Source organism: Schistocerca piceifrons, chromosome 3, assembly GCF_021461385.2.
Source record: "Schistocerca piceifrons isolate TAMUIC-IGC-003096 chromosome 3, iqSchPice1.1, whole genome shotgun sequence".
Classification (NCBI taxonomy): Eukaryota; Metazoa; Arthropoda; class Insecta; order Orthoptera; family Acrididae; genus Schistocerca; species Schistocerca piceifrons.
Window position 1 is genome coordinate 707,380,064 of NC_060140.1, and position 24,949 is coordinate 707,405,012.

A 24,949-nucleotide genomic window follows, 5' to 3' on the forward strand; every position below is an offset into this window, starting at 1 on the left:
TTAAAGACACGTAACGTGTATCCACAGGACATGTGGCCTGTATTTGAAGAAGTCTCATGATGATCTCTCCATTGGCAAAAGATTCCGGAATAGTCCCCCATTCCGATCTCCGGGAGGGGACTGCCAAAGGGGTGGTTACCATGAGAAAAAGATTGAATAATCTACGAAAGGATAACGTTCTACGAGTCGGGGCGTGGAATGTCAGAAGCTTGAACGTGGTAGGGAAACTAGAAAATCTGAAAAGGGAAATGCAAAGGCTCAATCTAGATATAGTAGGGGTCAGTGAAGTGAAGTGGAAGGAAGACAAGGATTTCTGGTCAGATGAGTATCGGGTAATATCAACAGCAGCAGAAAATGGTATAACAGGTGTAGGATTCGTTATGAATAGGAAGGTAGGGCAGAGGGTGTGTTACTGTGAACAGTTCTGTGACCGGGTTGTGCTAATCAGAATCGACAGCAGACCAACACCGACAACGATAGTTCAGGTATACATGCCGACGTCGCAAGCTGAAGATGAACAGGTATAGAAAGTGTATGAGGGTATTGAAAGGGTAATGCAGTATATAAAGGGGGACGAAAATCTAATAGTCATGGGCGACTGGAATGCAGTTGTAGGGGAAGGAGTAGAAGAAAAGGTTACAGGAGAATATGGGCTTGGGACAAGGAATGAAAGAGGAGAAAGACTAATTGAGTTCTGTAAAAAGTTTCAGCTAGTAATAGCGAATACCCTGTTCACGAATCACAAGAGGAGGAGGTATACTTGGAAAAGGCCGGGAGATAGGGGAAGATTTCAATTAGATTACATCATGGTCAGACAGAGATTCCGAAATCAGATACAGGATTGTAAGGCGTACCCAGGAGCAGATATAGACTCAGATCACAATATAGTGGTGATGAAGAGTAGGCTGAAGTTCAAGACATTAGTCAGGAAGAATCAATACGCAAAGAAGTGGGATACGGAAGTAATAAGGAATGACGAGATACGTTTGAAGTTCTCTAACGCTATAGATACAGCAATAAGGAATAGCGCAGTAGGCAGTACAGTTGAAGAGGAATGGACATCTCTAAAAAGGGCCAGCACAGAAGTTGGGAAGGAAAACATGGGTACTAAGAAGGTAGCTGCGAAGAAACCATGGGTACAGAAGAAATACTTCAGTTGATTGTTGAAAGGAGGAAGTATAAACACGTTCCGGAAAAATCAGGAATACAGAAATACAAGTCGCCGAGGAATGAAATAAATAGGAAGTGCAGGGAAGCTAAGACGAAATGGCTGCAGGAAAAATGTGAAGACATCGCAAAAGATATGATTGTCGGAAGGACAGACTCAGCATACAGGAAAATCAAAACAACCTTTGGTGACATTAAAAGCAACGGTGGTAACATTAAGAGTGCAACGGGAATTCCACTGATAAATGCAGAGGAGAGAGCAGATAGGTGTAAAGAATACATTGAAAGCCTCTATGAGGGTGAAGATTTGTCTGATGTGATAGAAGAAGAAACAGGAGTCGATTTAGAAGAGATAGGGGATCCAGTGTTAGAATCGGAATTTAAAAGAGCTTTGGAGGACTTACGGTCAAATAAGGCAGAAGGGATAGATAACATTCCATCAGAATTTCTAAAATCATTGGGGGAAGTGGCAACAAAACGACTATTCACGTTGGTGTGTAGAATATATGAGTCTGGCGATATACCATCTGACTTTCGGAAAAGCATCATCCACACAATTCCGAAGACGGCAAGAGCTGACAAGTGCGAGAATTATCGCACAATCAGCTTAACAGCTCCTGCATCGAAGCTGCTTACAAGAATAATATACAGAAGAATGGAAAAGAAAATTGAGAATGCACTAGGTGACGATCAGTTTGGCTTTAGGAAAAGTAAAGGGACGAGAGAGGCAATTCTGACGTTACGGTTAATAATGGAAGCAAGGCTAAAGAAAAATCAAGACACTTTCATAGGATTTGTCGACCTGGAAAAAGCGTTCGACAATATAAAATGGTGCAAGCTGTTCGAGATTCTGAAAAAAGTAGGGGTAAGCTATAGGGAGAGACGGGTCATATACAATATGTAAAACAACCAAGAGGGAATAATAAGAGTGGACGATCAAGAACGAAGTGCTCGTATTAAGAAGGGTGTAAGACAAGGCTGTAGCCTTTCGCCCCTACTCTTCAATCTGTACATCAAGGAAGCAATGATGGAAATAAAAGAAAGGTTCAGGAGTGGAATTAAAATACAAGGTGAAAGGATATCAATGATACGATTCGCTGATGAGATTGCTATCCCGAGTGAAAGTGAAGAATTAAATGATCTGCTGAACGGAATGAACAGCCTAATGAGTACACAGTATGGTTTGAGAGTAAATCGGAGAAAGACGAAGGTAATGAGAAGTAGTAGAAATGAGAGCAGCGAGAAACTTAACATCAGGGTTGATGGTCACGAAGTCAATGAAGGAATTCTGCTACCTAGGCAGTAAAACAACCAATGACGGACGGAGCAAGGAGGACATCAAAAGCAGACTCGATATGGCAAAAAAGGCATTTCTGGCCAAGAGAAGTCTACTAATATCAAATACCGGCCTTAATTTGAGGAAGAAATTTCTGAGGATGTACGTCTGGAGTACAGCATTGTATGGTAGTGAAACATGGACTGTGGGAAAACCGGAACAGAAGAGAATCGAAGCATTTGAGATGTGGTGCTATAGACGAATGTTGAAAATTAGGTGGACTGATGAGGTAAGGAATGAGGAGGTTCTAGGCAGAATCGGAGAGGAAAGGAATATGTGGAAAACACTAATAAGGAGAAGGGACAGAATGATAGGACATCTTCTAAGACATGACGGAATGACTTCCATGGTACTAGAGGGAGCTGTAGAGGGCAAAAACTGTAGAGGAAAACAGAGATTGGAATACGTCAAGCAAATAATTGAGGACGTAGGTTGCAAGTGCTACTCTGATATGAAGTGGTTAGCACAGGAAAGGAATTCGTGGCGGGCCGCATCAAACCAGTCAGCAGACTGATTACAAAAAAAAAAAGTTTAAGAGATGGCTGGATGCCCTTCCTGCCTTCACCTCGTACCCCCCAGTATGGAATCAGTGTACCCCACATGTCTGTGTTTAGTGGAATCCATGGAAAAGCGTGAACATGGTCAGATGTCTGCGAGTCGTGTAACTGAGGCGGAACGTGGGGACCAGGCTGGTATTAACCTAGTGGGATGTGGAAAACCGCCTAAAAACCACATCCAGGCTGGCCAGCGCCCTGATGGACATCTGTAATCCACGGGGCAGATTTGATCCGGGGCCGGCGCTCCTACCCGAGTCCAGAAAGCAGCGCATGAGCGCTCTTGGCTAACCTGGCAGGGAATTCCCATTGCAATCTTAATGTTATCACCCTTGCTTTTAATGTCGCTGAAGATTGTTTTGACTTTCCTACACGCTGAGTCAGTTCCTCCGAAAATCATTTATTTTTCGATGTCTTCAAATTTTTCCTGCAGCCATTTAGTCCTATCTTCACTGCACATCCTATTTATTTCATTCCTCAGTGACTTGTATTTCTCTATTCCTGGGTTTCCCAGAACATCTTTGTACTTCCTCCTTTCATCAATCAACTGAACGTTTCTTCTGTCACCCACGGTTTCTTTGCAGTTACTTTCTTTGTACCTATGTTTTCCTTCCCAACTTCTGTGATGGCCATTTTTAGAGATGTCAACTCCTCTTCAGCTGTACTACCTACTGAGCTATTCCTTATTGCTGTATCTATGGGCATAGAGAACTTCAACCATATCTCGTCATTCCTTAGTACCTCCGTATCCCACTTCTTTGCATATTGATTCTTCCTGACTAATGTCTTGAACTTCAGCCTACTCTTCATCACTACTATATTGTGATATGAGTCTATGTCTACTCCTGGTTACACCTTACAATCCAGTATCTGATTTCGGAATCTCTGTCTAACCATGATGAAATCTCCCCATATCACCTGGCTTTTTCCAAGTATATCTCCTCCTCTTGTGAATCTTGAACAGAGTATTCGCAATTACCAGCTAAAACTTGTTACAGAACTCAATTAGTCTTTCTCCTCTTTCATTCCTTGTCCCAAGCCCATATTCTCCTGTAACCCTTCTACTCCTTCCCCTACAACTGCATTCCAGTCGCCCATGACTATTAGATTTTCGTCCCCCTTTATATATTGCATTACCCTTTCAATATCCTCATACACCTTCTCTCTCTCTCTCTCCATCTTCAGCTTGCGACGTCGGCATGTATACCTGAACTATCGTTGTCGGTGTTGGTCTGCTGTCGATTCTGATAAGAACCGCCCTATCACTGAACTGTTCACAGCAACACACTCTCTGCCCTACCTTCCTATTCATAATGAATCCTACTCCTATTATACCATTTTCTGCTACTGTTGATATTACCCTACACTCATCTGACAGAAATCCTTGTCTTCTTTCCACTTCAATTCACTGACCCCCTACTGTATCTAGATTGAGATTCCCTGCATGTTACATGTCTTTAATGCAGTGGTTTCGATTGCCTTCTGCATTCTCATGCCGTTGATCGTTGCTGATTCTTCTGCCTTTAGGGGCAGTTTCCCACTCCTAGGACAAGAGAATGCCCTGAACCTCTGTCCACTCCTCTGCCCTCTTTGACAAGGCTATTGGCAGACTGAGGTGTGGCTTCTTATGCCGGAAGTCTTCGGCCACCAATGCTGATTATTAATTGAACCTGGACTGAAGATATTTTGATTACGGATCAAAGACCCTACCCCTAGACGACGGGTGCTTTTATAAGGCCTTCCAAATCGTTGTACACCACACACTCTGCCTTGCCTTCCGTTTCCGCCTTCTGTCCCTCACACAGCTCCTGTATGACCTCACCCCCTTCTCGCTCTCCTCTTTTTCCTCCAACATATTCGCATCCTCTACACTGTCCATAGGCTTGATCTCCCCCACCCCCTGGTGTCCTGGGTCCTCTCCACCCCCCGTCCATTGCCGCACCTCTATCGCTGTATCTCCCCTCTCCACACCTTCACACCCTCCATATCCTTCATCAGGGCAATTTCCAGCACCTCTTCCTCCCCCGAGTCTCTCCATGCCCTCCTCAGCTGTTTTCTTCTCCCATTATTCCCTACCCATCCCCCTTCAGCATGCCCCCACCCCATATCTCCTTCTCTTCCTCCTCTGGCACCGCACCTTCCCCTCGTATCCCTGCCCCTAACCAATCCTTCCAGTTTGTTCTTTTTTATTAGTGTGTTACTTCAGTGTTGTGTTCGGCGCCATCCTACAGTGATGTGTGCTTTGTTTTAATCGTGTGCTTGACTTTATCCTCTGGCCGTACTTGGCCTTGTGTTCTTTTACAGCGTGTGGTTTTTTGTGTAACGTACTTTTTTAGATTTTTATCTCCATTTTTACAGTCACCTTCTTTTGAACACTCTCTTCCACCTCTTTATATCTATGTTGTGCCACATTTTCTCCTTTATGTTGTTTTAAATGTCTTTATGTTATAAACGTACTATCTCTCAGCTGGAGAGCAGCGCCTATGCTGTTATCAGCCCGCCCCAGATGGGGAACTGAAATTCAATAAGGAAGAAAACAAATATTTAGCTGCACTGGGACGGTGGATCACTATCCTAATATTAGTGTTACCCATCCTTATGTTCCTCCCAGCAGTAGCTATTCACTTGTAGAGTGTCAGGAGACTACTTCCCTGTACTTCACTGATAGCATGCTGTCCTATTATTATTATTATTATTATTATTACCATCACCATACATCCTTCCCATATAGGGCTACTGGCTAGACTAAGAGCGAAAATATCGTCTCTACATCCAGCGGGTATTGACGAAACTGGATGGAGGTACTGTCTAGCGCCCAGTCAATTGCAACTACCTCTCCCCAACTCTCATTCTTCAGAGCCAAAGGGTAACAATTGGATTTTCCTGTGAATAGAAGGAGAGGAGTTAGACTGAACCAGTATTCTTGATCAGCTATCTTGGCTTATGATGTCAGACAGTGTCAGTATTCCAAAGATGATGAAATAAAGTACGAAGCCTAGATCCTATGGCGCCAGTGACACACAAATGGAATTTCTATACATAAAGAATATATTAATATTGTGTCCTCTCCAACACAATGTAATTATCATTTGAATTTACCGCTAAAATTCAAATTTACCATGAAATTTTGAATTTCTGCTGGCTTGTGGATTTCCCACCAATAGGGGGATGGGGAAGGGGAAGGGAGAGGAGGGACCTTCCGATGGGCTGGGGATTTCCCAAAGGGAGAAGGGTAATTGATTGATCAATTAATTAGGGCTTCCAAGTCTTCAAGAATCGTTTTACTTTCGAGTTTGAAATCGGATTACCATAATTACAAATTCACAATTTATTGATTTCCCCCCTTACTTGTACTGTAAAACCTTGCTTCTTGACAGATTTCATGATTCTAGGTCAATGAGGAGTACCCTGTAATTCTTGATGAGTGAGTTTGAGAGTGTCAGTATATGTGATATAAATGGCCATATCTATCGATTTCATCGGCTTAGAAGCTTCACCTTGTCACACTGTCAAGGGGCCGTGTATGTCAATATTGACATAAATTTCAACTTGATATGTATACCTGTTCCTGAGGAAAAGGAGTTTGAGCTGTCGGGCAGACATATAGACCAACAGGCGGACAACAAAGTAGCCACACATGGGTTCTGTTTGTACAGATTGAGGTGTGGAGCCCTAAAAGTGTAGAAAAATGGAAAAATGTTGAAAAATACGGGAAAATTCGGATACGAGATGGTCATATACGATATATGCATTTACACTTAGAAAGAAGCCGAAAATTTTTTTACGTAAGCACTAGATCATTGTATGGAGATATCTTGGATTCTTTCTTAAAAAGCTGGAAGTTTGTGTTAAGGAAGAGTGATGTATTAGAATCACAGCATCCTGTTTCGCAACAATTACTGAGAGATTCACACTAAAGGCTAGAAGAGCTGGGGACCCCTTGGAAAAAAATATATGGAGTCTGTTATTTGTACGGGGCGAGGAAGAGAGAGGGACATGGTGTCACACATATATTCATGTGGAGTAATCGGCAGAGAATGGCTGTAACGATTAGATATAAGAGAGAGAATGATTCCGCATTTGCTTTAACAATGGAAAGACGGTGCATGTTACGGAGACTTGTGACCAGACGAAGTTGTCCTACTGCCACTAGTTCTGTGTGCATGAGAAAATGGTAATAGCTATAATTTTATTCTGAATATTGTGGTACTGTCTCCCAATACATGTGGGTTACAAGTCTTATGTAATTGGAATCATAAAAAATTTGGATTCAATGTATAGTGATACGATTCCACAACCAAAAAGCGATGTACGTAGATGGTATATTGATATTACTACAGATGAAACTACGAGAAGTTCCAGGATAACATTAGCATACATTTTATCTACATGACTTAGATTAGCACTCAATACTATAGCTCGGAGTTTGTCTAATTGATAAAAACATTTATCCTACATTTACCCATTTTTTCGACTGTTCACTCTTAGAGCCTATGATCGACATCTTGAGACTTAGACTTTTTTTTTCCTGCCGATATGAATCATTGGCTAAACTATGTTTGATCTGTAGGGGTCTAATGCAGAATTATATGTACCAGTGTATAGTTATGTAACGTGAAAATCGATTATGCAATCTCATGCCGTTGGTGTGCTCGTACCAAATAATGTATTCTGAGATGTTTACTACAGAAGGTGCATAAGCGCTGCACAGGGACCTAAGTACAAACTGTGTGAGTTACTTTATCAAAATACATGTCATACGTCTACGTAAATGATACCAAAGTCACCCATTCATTACGATGAACATGCATGATAGGGTGGCATTGTCACATTCTTCATATGGTCGTCGGGCTTGGGAGCCACATCTCGCATTTTTTTTATAGACGTCAGGGTTGATACTTTAATAATTATACACCGTCAAATATGGGTTTTTTTGTTGAACTATGCATGCATCTATGCATACATTCCAAATCCAATCACATTTAGAAGATGTGACTAGAATATCATGTAACTTGAAGTGTTGTGATCAAGATCTTTATCTGAAGCACTTTGCTATTTGTATGAATAATCAAAATCAGTTGCTGGCGGTGGTCATTCTGATCATACTGCTATGCTGAGATGCACTCAATGTTTGTCCTAAACATTAACAGATACTAAGGCATTTGTATGTGCCATCTAAACCAGCATCTACCGAACAATAAAATAATTACTGTTGACTTGTGTGGATGTCGATACACTCCAGGTAATCTGGACCGATGATTGGTTATAAAACTGTGTCTTTAGTTTGAGTGATTTAATCTGGAAATCGATTACATGAATTACGAAACAGCAGTGCTGACAGATCTACTGTAGACTATATCTTGGTGGTATTCTATGTTGTATATTTGTAATGACTTCTTAATTGTTGCAAGCAAATCACATTTCGAAATCAGTATGATACCTGTTGATAAATGCAGATAGGTGGAAAGAGTACATTTAAGGCCTCTATGAAGTGGAGGACATGTCTGATGACGTGATAGAAGAAGAAACAGGTGTCGGCAGGTAAGTGATTGGGTATCCAGTATCAGTCAGAATTTAAGGGTTCTGTATGGCTTAAGATCAAATAAGGCAGAAGGGATAGATAACATCAGATTTTGTAAAGTCATGGGGGGAAGTTGCAACAAAACGGCTAATCACGTTGGTGTATAGAATGTATGAGACTGGCGATATACTACCACACTTAGGAAAAACATGATCTACCCAATTCCGAAGATAGCAAGAGCCGATCAGAGATAACGATCAATTTGACTTTAAGAAAGGTAAAGGCACCAGAGAGCCAGCTCTGACCTTACGGTTGATAATGGATGCAAGACTAAAGAAAAATCAAGACACGCTCCTAGGATTTGTCTACCTGGAAGAAGCGTTCGACGGTGTAAAATAGTGCAATATGTTCGAAATTCTGAGGAAAAGAGGGGTACGGAAAAACGGGTTGTATACCAAAAGCGAACAGTAAGATTGGAAGGCCAAGAACGAAGAGCTCGGATTACAAGGTGTGTAAGACGGGGATGTAGTCTTTCGTTCCTACTGTTCAATCTGTACATCAAAGAAGGAATGACGGAAATAAAAGAAAGTTTCAATAGTTGAATTGAAATTCAAGTTGTATCAATGATGAGATTTGCTGATGATATTGCTATCCTCAGTGAACGTGAGGAAGAACTGCACGATCTCTTGAATGGAGTGGACGATCTGATGAGTACAGAATATGTATTGAGAGTAAATCGAAGAAAGACAAAAGTAACGAGAAGTAGCAAAAATGAGAACAGCGAGAAACTTAACTCTAGAATTGTAGATCGCGAAGGAGGCGAAATTAAGAAATTCTGCTACCTAGGCAGCAAAATATCTCATGACAGATTGAGAAAGGAGGAGATAAAAACGCATATCAGGACTGGCAAAGAGGAGAATCCTGGCCAAGAGAAGTCTAGTAGCATTAAACACAGGCCTTAGTTTTAGGAAGAAATTTTTTGCGATTGTGTGTTTGGAGCATAGCAAAGCATTCTGTGGTGGTGAAACATGGACTGCGGGAAAATCGGAACAGAAGATAATCGAAATATTTGGGTTGTGGTACTCTGGAAGGAAGTTGAAAATTATGTGGACTGATAGGTAGGGAGTGAGAAGGTTCTCTGCAAAATCAGCGAAGAAAGACATGAATGATTAGAAATGATAAGGAGAAGGGACAGGATGATAGAACACCTCTTGAGACACCTTGGTACTAGAGGGAGCTGTAGACTGTAAAAACCGTACTGCAAGATAGAGATTGAAATACATCCTGCAAATAATTGAGTACAAGGGTTGCAAGTGCTCCTCCGAGATGAAGAGGTTCGCACAGGAGTGGAATTCGTGGCCAGATGAATACAATCTCTTACGAACTATCCTTGAAGGATGCTATCACCATACAAAAAATAGTTGTTGGTTCTTCGACTGACTGAAGTGAATACTAACATTTATTCTAAATTGACTGTCAACCACCAGCAGAGTGTTGTACAAGGTGATTCAAAAAGAATATCACAACTTTAAAAATGTGTATTTAATTAAAGAAACATAATATAACCTTCTGTTATACATCATTACAAAGAGTATTTAAAAAGGTTTTTTTTTCACTCAAAAACAAGTTCAGAGATGTTCAATATGGCCCCCTCCAGACACACGAGCAATATCAACCCGATACTCCAACTCGTTCCACACTCTCTGTAGCATATCAGGCGTAACAGTTTGGATAGCTGCTGTTATTTCTCGTTTCAAATCATCAATGGTGGCTGGGAGAGGTGGCCGAAACACCATATCCTTAACATACCCCCATAGGAGAAAATCGCAGGGGGTAAGATCAGGGCTTCTTGGAGGCCAGTGGTGAAGTGCTCTGTCACGGGCTGCCTGGCGGCCGGTCCATCGCCTCGGGTAGTTGACGTTCAGGTAGTTACGGACAGATAAGTGCCAATGTGGTGGTGCTCCATCCTGCTGAAATATGAATTGTTGTGCTTCTTGTTCGAGCTGAGGGAACAGCCAATTCTCTAACATCTCCAGATACTGTAGTCCAGTTACAGTAGCACCTTCGAAGAAAAAGGGACCAAAAACTTTATTGGCTGAAATGGCGAACAAATGTACAACTAAATGAAACTTTACAGCTCCCTTAATTCGCCGACAGATAGTGCTTAGCTCTGCCTTTTGTCGTTGCAGAGTTTTAAATTCCTAAAGTTGTGGTATTCTTTTTGAATCACCCTGTATATTAAACATTAAAATCTTATTCTTCTACTGCAACTAGTAGGTGTACGTGGGCTTTATATTAATGTGTACAAGTTAGTACTGACGCAGTTAAAGACTGTTGCATGAAAATCCATTTCATCCCGAGTTATCCGTCAGTACTTAGGGGATCCCTTGGCTGTGCATGATTATAGTACTTGTCGGCGCCCCATAAGGCTATCTACTATCCCGGGTTCGATTCCCGGCGGGGTCAGGGATTTTCTCTGCCTCGTGATGGCTGGGTGTTGTGTGCTGTCCTTAGGTTAGTTAGGTTTAAGTAGTTCTAAGTTCTAGGGGACTGATGACCATGGATGTTAAGTCCCATAGTGCTCAGAGCCATTTGAACCATTTGCTATCTACTGCACATGTAGCATACTCATTTGTATACTTTCTTCCTTAATGATACATCCTCCTAAGTTTATCGAAGACATTCGTTCATTTGAATCCTGGAATTATGATTACATGATGTTTACCGTAAATGATAGTTGCTCTGAAACAATAAACACATACAGGCATAACGAGTGTTAGATAGAGCGGAAGAACACAAAACAATAATGATTCTCAGCTCAATAACTATAACTTCCGTAAATCTATCTTTATACCTATGAACTTGTACATTAACTTTCACTCTCTTTAACCTCTATTTTCATACTTATTTATTTATTTATTTCCGCTGTGGGATACGCCTATGGCTCTCCATGTCTCCCTTAAGTTTTTCCTATTACAGATATTAAGTCAGTTGTGCTCCCTACGAACACTATAATAAAAACACAGTCTCCTTAACCTCAGGACCTCGGTCATGCGTACGTCTTTGTGAACCAGCGCATCTACCTTTTTGATAAGACATGTTCCGTTTTAGCTTGTCAAGACATCGTGTCCGGCCTATTCTCATAGTAACCAATCGTACTTAGGACTGACCGCGCCTCTATTATATTCAACACAACACGGTGCGACCTCGAGACCGACAGGTCACCTTCACCTTCGATCATAGCATGTAGTGACCCCTCTCTGACGTATTCAGTTAATACTTGCGCACACCGCTACCTCACTTCCGACGAATCATCAAAAGATGTACAGGGTTATTCTGAACGATGGACCCATTTTCAAAAATCCGTATGTATTCAAGTAAAAATTTAAATGAACGAACTTTATACCAATGTAAAGAGGAAGTTTCAAAGTTTTTGGCGGGCGGCGGCGGGCGGGCGGTGATGGTTTCAGAACGGGCCGCTAGAGTTTGCGAGGCAATAGGGCCGTTATTCCGTTTCACTATCAGTTGTGAGTGAGATGGCGACTGTACAGCACAAGGTTTTCTGCGTTCTTGAGGTCACGAAAAGTGAGTCGCAAATTGCAGTGCAGTGAGCATTTCGTACCAAATTCGGTTGTTGTTGTTGTTGTTGTTGTTGTCTTCAGTCCTGAGACTGGTTTGATGCAGCTCTCCATGCTACCCTATCCTGTACAAGCTTCTTGATCTCCCAGTACCTACTGCAACCTACATCCTTCTGAATCTGCTTGGTGTATTCATCTCTTGGTCTCCCTCTACGATTTTTACCCTCCACGCTGCCCTCCAATACTAAATTGGTGATCCCTTGATGCCTCAGAACATGTCCTACCAAGCGATCCCTTCTTCTAGATCTCTTCTCCCCAATCCTCTTCAACACCTCTTCATTAGTTATGTGATCTACCCATCTAATCTTCAGCATTCTTCTGTAGCACCACATTTCGAAACCTTCTATTCTCTTCTTGTCTAAACTATTTATCGTCCATGTTTCACTTCCATACATGGCTACACTCCATACAAATACTTTGAGAAACGACTTCCTGACACTTAAATCTATACTCGATGTTAACAAATGTCTCTTCTTCAGAAACGCTTTCCCTCCCATTGCCAGTCTACATTTTATATCCTCTCTACTTCGACCATTATCAGTTATTTTGCTCCCCAAATAGCAAAACTCCTTTACTACTTTAAGTGTCTCATTTCCTAATCTAATACCCTCAGCATCACCCGACTTAGTTCGACTACATTCCATTATCCTCGTTTTGCTTTTGTTGATGTTCATCTTATATCCGCCTTTCAAGACACCAAATTCGGTATTCAACCACAAACTCGCAAAAACATTAGCCGTTGGTTTAAGCAATTTAAACACACTGGGACTGTGTGCAAAGGAAAGAGCACAGGCCGACCGTGGGTGTCGGAGGATGATGTCCGACGGATTCAAGAAAGTTTCGTGAGCAGTCCCAGTCTACCAATAGAGCCAGTCGAGAACTTGGAATACCCCAACCAACTGTATGGAAAGTTGTGAGACGCCGTTTGCTGTACAGGCCCTACCGATTACAACTTCCGCAGGCTCTCAACCCCAATGGCAAAGAGGAGCTTCGTTATATGCTAGCAAAAACGGAGGATGACGCATTTCTACGGGTGTAATTGGTAGAAAAGTCAACAGACACAATGTTCGCATAAAGAGTTTGGAAAATACACATTCACCATTGCAACACGAAAGAGACTCACCGAAGATCAACGTGTTCTGTGCCATATCCCGTAAAAAGGTTTATGGACTATTTTTCTTTGCAGAAAGAACTGTAACGGGAATCATGTACCTGGACATGTTGGAACAATGGCTGTTCCCTCAAGTTATGGAAGATTCCCAGGACTTCATTTTACAACAGGATGGAGCTCCGCCCCTTTGGCACCGAGAAGTGTACGATGCTTTTTGAATGACTCCCTTCCTCACCGCTGGATCGGTCGCAGGGGACTTGAGGACCTGGCTCTGCAATTCTGGCCACCGAGATCTCCTGATCTCACACCTTGCGACTATTTCTTATGGTGTTATGTGAAGGAAGCTGTTCGCGTCCCGCCTCTACCAACCACTCAGTAACTGCAGATACGCTTTCGCTTGTGTGGGACGAGTTTGGCTGCCGCGTCGATGTTTGCTGTGCAGCCAACAGTGGCCACATTGAACATTTATAACATTTCTAATTATGAAATAATTATTACAAACTGATTAATTACAAATTATTTAATTTATTAAATTGATATCAAACATTATGAAAAAAAAACTTGTGAAACTTCCTCTTTTCATTGGTATAAAGCTTGGTCATTTTGGATTTTTACTTGAATAAATTGGAAGTTTTGAAAATGGGTCCATCATTTAGAATAACCCTGTATTCACGCAGTGCCATCTCGCTATGGCATGCTTAGTTCTCTGACGTTATTGCCTCGCTGCTGTTTTATACTCAATCATTCCTACTGCAGTACGATTTTCCTACCCAGTCTAAGGGAGTGCAGACGGCGGGTATGCGAGTCATAAAGAGCTCCAACGTTAGGCGCATAATCGAGCCTCTCAGGGAAATAGCAGGCACGTGGGGAAAGAATACCAGTGTGCACTCGGTATGTTGGCCAGAGCGTCTCATTCGAGACTTGGAGGGGGCTCAACTGGTGGCAATCGAATGCATTGGCTGCATTGGACTGCAAAAAGTGGCTCCTTTCGTACGAATGACGCCTGCCGCTTGGGTTCTGAGATCATCATTAATTCCTACACACCGATGGCTCATATAGTGAAGACAGCTTGCGTCGCACGCGGGGTGCAGGCAAAGCTCACTATTAGTGACATCGTTCCAGAGTCGACTGCGGTCCTCTGGTTTGGAGCAGGCTGAAGGGTCTAAACCAGATGCTCAGGCGGTTCTGTGACGATATCTGATGCGAATTTGTGTAGCTCTGCTCTCGGGTGGCCAACACGAAGGAAACGCCTACTGGGGCAGGGCAATACGTGTGGCGTGCACACGGGAATTTGTTAGGTTAGCAGACATCCCAGTCCCTCCGCCCACCCTTGGGATCAGAGATGGTTCGGCTGCCGAAATCGAAAATAATCTGCGACCTTATTCTCAGAGAATGCTCGTCGCCGCAGATCGGTAATAGAAAAGGTTAATATGATATTAGTAAGCTGCAGGAGCATCTGTGGTAAGGTCCCAGAATTAGTATAGATTATTGAAGGTTATAATGCCCCGATAGTATTAGGAGCAGAAAGCGTAAGTGAACAGCAACGAAATCCTAAATTCAGGTCGGAATAGTTACCTTAAGTTTAGATTAGTCGCCAATGGTGGTGGCGCATTTATTGCCGTAAAGAATTCGATAATATCTAGCGAGGTTATCGTAGATTCAGAATGTGAATTAATCTGGGTGAAGATAAGCATCAAAGGTGGGTCAAAAATGGTAACCGGATGCTTTTATAGACGACCTGCGTCAGGAATAGCAGTGGCAGAGAGCTTTAGGGGGAACTGGCAGAATTTCGTGAATAAGCTTCCTGTCACCGTTAGGTTCGATCAACACGCTAGTATTACGTGAACTCAAACTGAACAACGCTCTTTTCGCGAGAACACTATTGACAGCTGAAATTTATATCCAGTGTGCATTTCGGGTAAGATAAGAGACATTATGACTCGTACAGATAGAAGTTCTCATGTCTTGCTCCCTTTTTGAAGATGGCAAATCTGCCATATGGAGTATGTGTGTGTTCTAAAAGATAAATTTAGGAAGAGACATCATGACTGCGTGAACCTCTTATAAGCAATAAGCGACCTAGAGTTCGGACAAGCATTAAAAACCACGATGACTCTGAGCACAACCATTTGTCTAGTATTTGTTCGCAAGTATAAGTATGTGGAACTAAAATACGCTTCTGTGGGAGAGGTACAATATAGTTCTGACGATAATCATAGAGTACATCTATTAATCCAACCCGGTGAGTATCTCAGACCGACGAACAAACCCCGTATGTTGTCGTAACACACTACAAAAACGAAATTTTTGTACGTGATAAAAAGTTATAGGTTCGATGGGTAATCGTCGATATTTGTTTACAACGCTATTCACAACACGACTAGCTCTGCCTAAACATTCTCACAAATGCACCATCTGTTGTAGCGTTATAGCGTTACGTTAGCAACACTGCTGGGAACGTGATGTTCCTGTCAGAAAAACTGCGAATGCATATTTGCAGCCTTAGTTCTACAGTAAACCGCCGACAACAGTAATATGACAGATCAATTCCACAAATAGATAGTGTACAAAAGAACTGTGAAAATCACTGAGTAATTACACATATACAGCGAATAGTTTCATAGCGCATTATCGTCTCTAGTTACCTTTTCTTAAGTAGAGTGTCGAGGTATGGTATTGGATTCTGCCATTACCGAATATTTCATTAAACAAAATGTAGACATCCAGCTAAAACGTAACATTTACATCTTCTAATTTTAGAAGTTGTAACAGGAAAAGACGTCTTTGTCACGTGATCAATATATTAAGCTCCTATTACTTTCCAGTACACAAAATTGTGGAATGGAGATAATGGCCTAAATCTGTTCGATACAGTACCTCGTTTACGTATCAGGAAGATATAATTTGTTCTATACTTTTGCCACCAAGACAGTCAGGCCTCTAGAGACGAATAGAGGTTCTCACGTTTACTGCCATTAGAATTTTCCGCATCCGTAACCCTAACAAAAAGGAAAAAAAAAACTCTGGGAAGGTGTTGTAGCCCACACTTATTTCGAAGTGCGATTTGTTACGACAAATAGACTGCCATTCAGATGTACAACACAGAAGACGACCAGAATAAAGTCTACAGTAGATCAGTCAGCGTCGCTGTTTGGTAGTTCGTGTAATAGATTTCCAGTTTAAATAATTAAAACTACAGACATTAAGACCACAGTTATCAGTACTGATTATCTGGGACGTATCTACAGCCACACAAGTCGACAGTAATTACTATAATTCTCCGGAAGATGCCAGTTTAGTTCCCAAGTCGGCCTGTCTTAGTATTCGTAAATGTATAGGACAAACACTGGAATGTATCTTAGCATAGCAACATGATCAGAATGACCAGCAGCAGCTACTACTTTTTACTGATGATGATTACGCATAATAACAGCAAAACCCTTCGGGGAAAGATCTTGATCACAACACTTCTAGCTACGTTATCTTCTGGGCATATCTCCTACATATAATTGGACTTGCAGCCCAGTTACACTATTTTGTGTATGCTGCGACATAGGCATTCCAGAGCCATGGGAAGTAAGTGGGTCCAGCAATGATAAGCAACGTGCCTGTGTTTTGTTTGCATGCAAAGTGTTACTCTGCACACCAAAAACCCACACTTAGCGGTTTGTAATTATTAACGTATTAGCTGTGATGTCCACAAAAAATGCAAGATAGCACTCCAAAGCCCAACGACCGTAGGGAAGAACGTGATAATGCAACCCTAGCATGGAGGGTCATAATAGTGTATGGATGGCTTTGATATCATTTCAAGCATAAGTAGGAGAGTGCCACGGATATAATACGCAAATTGGGGTGGCAGTCATTAAAACAAAGGCGTTTTTCGTTGCTGTAGGATCTTCTCATGAAATTTCAATCACCAGCTTTCTTTCAGACTGTGAAAATATTTTGTTGGCGCCCAGCTACACAGGGAGAAATAAACATCGTAATAAAATAAAAAAATATTTTGTTGGCACCCAGCTACACAGGGAGAAATAAACATCGTAATAAAATAACACAAAAATCATGTCTTGGATAGAAAGATTTAAGTATTCGTTTTTCCCGCGCTCAGATCGAGAGTGGAACTGTGGAGAAATAACTTGAAGGTGGTTCGATGAACCATCTGCCAGGCACTTAATTGTGATTGCAGAGTAATCATGTAGATACAGATGTAGAACTCTTAGTACGATTTGACTGTTAGCGCTCAGTTTCATACACGTTAAAAACCTTATTTTGAAACATCATTTGGTTTACCAACGGCACTCTGGGTCAGCTACTATTCTATTTACAACTTTTGCTGTCCATCCATTGGTAGCAATCACTTGCCACTGTAATAAACTCTAATAGCATTCTTTTTTAAAGCTTGATAAATTGATGTGGGTTCTAGACAAGGAATTTTTCAGTAGATGAAGGAATATTTCCACGTAGTGAAATTCGAGCCAAATTACAATCTCTCCGACTATGCAAAGGCAACACACTATTCAAACAGATGTTTTCGTACAACAGAATTGACGGTCTATTGCTAAACAGATCGAAACACGTCTCTGACTCATTATTTTTTAGGTTAGTGAAAACTGTAGAAAACTCGTAGGTATCAGTTGTCTGAACATTAACTATTATAAATAACTTGACACTTTAAAAACAGGAATATAACTTTTTTACGATCTAATGTTTAAATATGTGATACACTGTTTTTAGGGCAGTGGATGACACCTGCTCTCGTTCAAGGGTAATCGTTCAAAAAAGGTTGGGAACAAGTGGACTACAGGGAGCTGTAGAGTGTGAAACCTGTAGTGGAAACGGAGACTGGTATATAACCATCAAATAACTGAGGACGTCCCGTGCAAGTGTTACTCTGGGGTGTATAGGCTGGTACATGAGAAAAGACCGTGATGGGCCTTATCAAACCTGTCAGACGATAAAAAATAAAATATAAAAAAATAAGAAACACCTAACAGACAATCAGGTACGAGGAAATTGTCAGCGTGTTGCCGTAATATTCATTGTGAAAGTGTGTAATAAATGTAACTAAATGACTCGTTCTGCATCACAGCAAGAGATCGAAATTACGATCCACTGAACACGTAAATGACCAACTGCTGTGGAGAACAAGTAAAACCGAAGATAATAATTATCAGCCGGCTCCTCACTGATTCTCTCGATAATGCGACAGTACAATAGGAGCGCGGCAGTGCGCTGAGCAGGCGCCACAGCACTGTGTACTTTTGTTCCCGGACGCCACGGCAGGTGCAGCGGCATCCTGTGGGAACCCAAATGTGGGAAGCGCAGCCAGCCGCTTCCTTCCCGTCCGCCGTCCCACGCTCCGGACGCTCAGAGAGCACACACACACACACACAACGCGGGAAAAAAGCGGACGCAAGCAAAAAGAGAGCGTCGGAGAAGCGAACGGCGACTATTTACCCATGGAGCACGGCGCTGGTGGGCGAAAAGTGCGGCCGCGTTCGGCGTCTCCGTAATAAAGTTGGCCGGCCTGGGGTGGCGCGCGCCGTCGCGTGACCTGCGCAGTGCTCCTCCCCCCCCCCCCCCCCCCCCCCCTGAGCCCTGCCTGTCAGGCGCCTCACACTGATTGGCTCGAGTATGGCCCGCGGGGGATTCCCAGGGCCAGGGATCAGCGCAGCCGGGACGGAGCCGAACTCCCCTGCCGGGTGTCAAGGACGGCCGCCGCGGTGACCCCGAGAGGCGGGCGGTGGGCGACCAGCGTGGGCGGAGGATCCCAGGGCTCACCGCCTCTGGCCCCCCCTTCCCCCCGTCTCCATCTTCCCAGGTCCAGCATTTTCCCATTATCCATTTTCCCAGGCTACTGGGCTTCGCATTATGCAGGAACGACGGCGGTTCTTCTCGCCCCCGGGCAACACAGGCCGAATCCGCCTCGCTCTACCTTACGATTAAAGGGGTCTGGTGGAGGGGGGTTCCTTTCGACTTCCAGTCTGCCATCTCCGACATGTTTCTTTTTTTCTTTGCAGCTGATTCAGCAGTTGCAGACAAACTCCTTAAGCCAATATTCGGTTCACTGATCCTCGCGTGACGCACTAAAACACACTGGTACCATTAAAATTGCAACCGCAAGAAGCAAACAATGAGTTTTACGTATTGTGCGTATACAGTACAGTGAGAAGAAGAAACTATTAAATTTGTTGGTGATTTGAGGATATACAGAGTGCGAGATTTACTACGATCGAACCTCGTTTATTCGGCCCTCAATAATCCGGATCTATGGGACATATGGATAGTCTTTTTCCTTACTTTTTTATTTTTTTTTTTAATATAATAACTGTATCATATTGAAACACACGATGTAACAGCGGCAACAGTCGACGACGACAACCATTACTTTTCAATTCAGCCAACTGCCATCCACGGTGTCAGTAAGTTATCATTGAGCAGTAGAGTACAGTATTGCTTCGTCACGGCGTTCTAGCCTGTCTTAGGGTTTCATTTTGTGCACATTCTGAATCTCATAGGGATAACAGTGTAAAATGCGCCACACATTCTTCTGAACTGTGACCAGACGCGAGACTACTGGCACGATGCAGATCGAGTCAGAATTTGAGGCATGTTTTCCACGCTCGGCTACAGCTACAGTAACTTCACCAACAACTGCCATAGGAGTGGGCCGCCTTCTTGTTCCTGACGGCACTCGAAGTCGGCCACGGATTCAAATCGGCGCTCAAATATGCCCAGCAACCACTCGAGGAACTCCGTGCCCAAGGCGCTTGCGCAGGTGCTCGTCTTACTCGCCGGGATGACCTCTCGCACCGTCCTCCTCGCTCCGTTACCATTCGCCAACTCGCCACGCCACAACACGTCCCATCCTCACCAATAACCTCGAGCAAAGATCTTAATGGCCTCCAATCAGAGGGACATCACACGACAGATACAGCTAATGGCCACGGCTCAAGCAGAACGAACTATTGGGTGGTGGCTGGAAGTTTCTGCGAGAATGCAGATTATGGGACCTTCCAAGGTCACCGCCATGTATGACAGAATATCTTTGCTCAGAGCTGGTTGGTATCCTCGTGTTGTTCCCAGGGCCTGCTCTCTGTATTCCGAAGTTGCGGTGTCTGGGAGTTAACCTCTGGTGCGTGGCGCAACGGTAACTTACCCATCAAGTGTCTACGTACGAAGTATCTATTCAGCATGGCTGTCAACAAGACTCTTGCTTTCCCGTTTCCATGAAACGTGAGAAATTTCGCACATTGCATTAAGATTCCACATTGGATAAAAAATTAGTATTGTGATGTCGACTTTCATTTATGAAACCCACTTCCTACAACATCTCCCATGAGTAGGCGACTCTTACGAGCGGCGTCCAATAAGTAATGTAACACATTACTTTCACGGCCAGTTTCGGTTTAAAAATATAGGATTTGTTGTACGACTTCGTTGAATCCTTCCGCTTCAGCCCTAATAGTTTCATGAAGTTCCGATTGGTGGCGACGCTATACGTAGCCTTCAAAATAGTGTCTGCGACGGAGTTGCGTTCCAACCAGAGAGCTGTCACTCAGTTTCTTTGGACGGAAAACCAGAGAATCGCAGATATCCGTAAGCACTTGCAGAATGTCTACGGAGACCTGGCAGTGAACGAAAGCACGGTCAGTCTCTTTGGGCGAGGCGTCTGTCATCATCGTACCAAGAATGATTGCCTATCGAAGTTGCTGGGTACAAACGATACATACCGAACGTGCGATCGTAAATCGATCATGCGACTCCGGTGGCAGGCGTTGTGATCAATTATTTGTGATCGTCATTTTTATCTGTTTCCCCGACGATTTATGCCGTTAGTGAGTGGGGTGTCTGGTGTTCTTGATGTTTTTTCTGCGGATTCTCTCACACGAAAAAATCTAATTCCATGTTTATCCAGCGTAGAAATTTGTTTTATGGGCTATTACCTGACGAGGGAAGAAGGGACTGTGTAGACTGTGGTAGTGCGAAGTGTGTAAAACTTCGTAAGAACAGTCGATGCTGAGATACCATTAAAACTTCATTGCGGACAGTGCGGGAAACGAACGAGTATCAGGAAGAATACATGGTTCGACTCTTCCAAATTATCCACTCAGACCGCAGTAATGGACTTTAACATGACGACAACACCGACGACGAGTAAGGTAAGTCGTCTCCTTTGCAATTGCAAGTATTTTTGTAACGCTCTTCTTTTGTCATTCCAGTAGTGACCACCGTAAACGTACTCATATCGCCCGCCACCAGTGCTGCATGATCGATTTACGATCGCACGTTCGATATGTATCGTTTGGACCCAGCGACTTCGATAGGCAATCATTCTCGGAAATTACCCGCAAACCTATCCGACCTTCTGCGTGCTGGCCAGCCGCACACAGCTGTGACTCCTGAAATGTTGATTCGTGCGGACACTCTCGTTTGAGATGATCGACGCGTCAGAACCAGACACCTCGTTGCTGAATTGGTCCACCCGTTGGGGTACTCAAACATGTTCCTCACTACCTAGCAGAAGACCATAAAGAGCAACGAAGGACCATGCGTGCAGAATTGCTTGCGCGTTACGACGCTTATCGTGACAATTTTTTGTTGAACATCGTCACAGTTGATGAAATATGGGTTCGTCACTTGGAATCGGAAACAAAACGGCAATCCCTCCACCGAAGAAAACGTTCAAAGACGCAGCACCAGCCGGTAGAGTCATGTTGACTGTCTTTTGGTATTCTGAAGAAATTATTTTAATTGATGTCCTCCCCACGGTGCAACGATCGACTCTGAAGTGTACTGCTCTACCCTCAGGAAACTGAAGAAATGACTTCAGCGTGTCCGTCGCGACAAAACTACAAACGACTTCTCCTTCTCCATGACAACGCAAGGTCTCACACAAGTGTGCGCATCTGAGAGCTGCTCACAAAAATTCATTGCACTGATCTTCCTCATTCACCTTACAGCCTGCATCTCGCACTTTCTGACTTGGCCGAATGAAGGATGCACCCCGCAAGAAGCAGTACGACGATGACGGAAAGGTTACTGATGCAGAAACACGTTAACTCCGACGTCGGCCAGAGCAGTGGTACCCCGCACGGATACAGGCCAGTAAGGTGGCGTATGGCCATCGCATTAAATGGAGATAATGTTGAAAAATAGTGTTTTGTAGCCAAAAGAGTGGGGAATAATATGGTGTATTGGAATCCTGAATAAAACCAACCTGCTTTCAGAACGCCCTTGTATAATGGGGAATACACTAATGTGCTGTTTCAATATGATGGTATTTCCATAGTGTGCAGTGCCCAAATAACTAATGGAATGTTGAGTAACATGCAAAGCTGTTTACTGTGTTCACGAATGCTTAGTGCTCGCTGATTCTCATTTCGGAGCAGACTAGTTTCAACACCATTCAAATGCCTTCGGAGAAGACTTCCTAACATTTAAATTAGAAGTTAAAAATTCCGCTTTTTCAGAATTTTTTCTTGATATTGCCAGTCGACTTCTTATATTCTCTTCACTTCCGCCGTGTTCAGTTATTATGTTGTCCAAATAGATTCGTCTATTACTTTTAGTTCCATTTCCTAATCCGATTCCCTGAGAATCGCCTCACTGATTCGATTACATTCCGTTACTCTTGTTTTACTTTTTTGACATTCATTTTATAATGTCTTTTCAAGACTCTGCACATTCCGTTCAACTGCTCTCCTAAATCATTTATTGTCTCTAACAGAATTACAATGTCATCAGCAAACCACAATTGTTTTATTTACTCTCCTGGAACTTTAAATCCCTTTCCTTGATCTCCTTTCTGTTCTTTCAATGCACAGGTTAAATAACATCTGTGAGAGGTTACACACCTGTCTCACTCCCTTCTCAACTACTGGCTCTCTTCCATGCACTTTCATCCTTATAAGTGCAGTCCGGTTTCTGTAAAAGTTGTAGAGAACTTTTCGCTCCACGCCGGCTGCTGTGGCCGAGTGCTTCTAGGCGCTTCAGTCCGGAACCGCAGTGCTGCTACAGTGGCAGGTTCGAATCCTGCCTCGGATATGGATGTGTGTGATGTCCTTAGGTTAGTTATCTCCAATTCTAAGTATAGGGGACTGATGACCTCAGATGTTAACTCCCATAGTGCTTAGAGTCATTTGAACCATTTTTTTTGCTCCACCTATTTTTTTCCAATTAAAAATTCAATGCTTATGTTTCAATCAACATTGTCCAAAGCTTTCTTCTGTTAATTTAGTTTCGCTTTACTTCAGTATACCTTCTAAGAAAAGCTGGTGGTTTACGTATAGCCTCGTGTGTTCCTACATTAGGGTGTCAACTATTCTGAAATTACAGGAAGTGACTGGGTGGATCAAGTTTTCCACAAGGAATATGCATTATCTGACCAAAAGTACGAGGACTGCCCAGAAAGTAATGCATCGCATTTTTTCTTCAACAGTTCTTTATTGAACATAATCCGAATAACGCACAGGAAAGAATAGTGTTTCATCTACACACGCTATTTTTCCACGTGATTCCTCCAGCGCGAAGCAAAGGCGTGTATGCCCTGCAGGTACCAATCCCTGCGCTGGTGGCGGAGCCAGTGCTTCACTGTGTGAATCACCTCCTCATCGTCCTCAAAACGTCTTCCACGAATGGCATCCTTTAATAGCCCAAACAAGTGGAAGTCCGAGGGGTTAGGTCAGGTGTGCCTTGTGTGACGGCCGTGGATGGTCTCCCCGACCGCTGTAAATCGTGGCCTTCTGACGATCTCACCCTCCGTGCCCAGCGACTACCTGTACTTCTGTCGACAGCAGATGCTCCGTAGATTTTGCAGAAGCGTTTGTGAATATTCCCTACAGTTTCTTTCTCTGCAGCGACAAATTCAATGCCAGCACGTTGGTTATAACGTACATCACCTATAGACACCATTTTGAAGCTGTCCTGCAGCTACGCTGTCGGAAGTGACGGAAACTTGGCGCGCTCACTCAGGAGACGTCAAATAATACATAAGTAATGTTTCGCTTTCGTAGCATCGTTTCCGGACGAGGATTACTTTCTGAGCAGCCCTCGTATCTGGGGTCTCCTATGTAATGCGCCATTGTCTCCTGGGTGGCGTTAAGAGGTGGACCCGCCAGTGTAAGTGGAGCAGGGAGTACTGTGTTATCAGCAGTGAACCAGTAACAGTGGAACAGATCGTTCAGGAGAACTCAGTGACATGAACTAATCACTGGATGTCACCTGAGTAATAAACCCATGAGCGACTTTTCAAAACATGTAAATAGCCCATGTCGACCGTTAGTGACGTGATTATAAGATGGAAACGCGAAGGAACAACCGCAGCTAAACCAAGTGCTGCCAGCAATCCGGCTAACGCAGTGTCTGAGTCTATGGAGTTACGAAGAATGGGCTACAATGGCCGAGCAGCTCCTTGTTTCTGTAGTCAGCGTTAAACGATGTTGGAGGTGGCGCAAACAGCGATGCCACTGGACAGCAGATGAGTGGAAACATATGAGTTTGAGTGCTATTTCATGCTGTACCTTGTGGCATCCGATGAAAAGGTTAGGGTTTGGTCAACGCCTGAAGAACGTTACCTGCTGTTATGCGACCGGTTTTGCGAAGTTTTCCCGTAACTGA